We start from the raw sequence: 896 nt of genomic DNA on the forward strand, positions 1-896 counted from the left end.
CTAATCCATTTGCTTTCAAAGTTTCATGGCCTTGCAGGTGAAGACCCACACAAGCATCTGAAAGAATTCCATATTGCCTGCTCCACCATGAAACCACCAGATGTCCAGGAGGATCACATATTTTTTAAGCCCTTTCCTCATTCTTTAGAGGGAGTGTCAAAGGACTGGCTATATTACCTTGCTCCAAGGTCCATCACGAGCTGGGATGACCTCAAGAGAGTATTCTTAGAAAAAATTTTCCCTGCTTCCAGGACCACGACCATCAGAAAAGATATTTCAGGCATTAGAAAACTCAGTGGAGAGAGCCTATATGAATACTGGGAGAGATTTAAAAAATTATGTGCTAGTTGCCCTCACCACCAGATTTCAGAGCAGCTTTTCCTCCAATATTTTTATGAAGGACTCAGCAACATGGAGAGAAGTATGATAGATGCTGCCAGTGGTGGAGCCCTTGGAGACATGACCCCTGCTGAAGCCAGAAATTTAATTGAGAAGATGGATTCCAAGTCCCTGCAATTTAGTGCCAGAAATGATGCTATTGTCATTAGAGGAGTGCATGAAGTAGCCACAAATTCATCTTCATCGGGTGAGACTAAGAAGCTTGAAGGTAAACTAGATGCCTTGGTTAACTTGGTTACCCAACTGGCCATGAATAAAAAATCTACACCTGTCGCCAGACTCTGTGGTTTATGCTCCTCTGCCGACCCCACACAAACTTTTGCCCTTCTGTGCAACAACCTGAAGTTTATGCTGCAAACATCTACAACAGACCTCCTCAACCTCAGCAGCAAAATCAGCCACAACAGAACAATTATGACCTCTCCAACAACAGGTACAATCCCGGGTGGAGGAATCATCCCAACCTTAGATGGTCGAATCCTTCACAACAGCAGCAA

At 44.1% G+C, this 896-nt stretch overlaps 1 non-coding gene across 1 annotated transcript; it reads right to left on the reverse strand.

Moving 5' to 3' along the window:
• Positions 1-258: 258 nt before the first annotated feature.
• On the reverse strand, positions 259-365 carry LOC114385529. The gene has a single exon (XR_003660899.1). It is a non-coding gene; the product is annotated as a small nucleolar RNA R71 (small nucleolar RNA).
• Between the last annotated feature and the right edge of the window lie 531 nt (positions 366-896).

The sequence above is a fragment of the Glycine soja genome, chromosome 14 (genome assembly GCF_004193775.1).
Source record: "Glycine soja cultivar W05 chromosome 14, ASM419377v2, whole genome shotgun sequence".
In the NCBI taxonomy this organism is placed as follows: Eukaryota; Viridiplantae; Streptophyta; class Magnoliopsida; order Fabales; family Fabaceae; genus Glycine; species Glycine soja.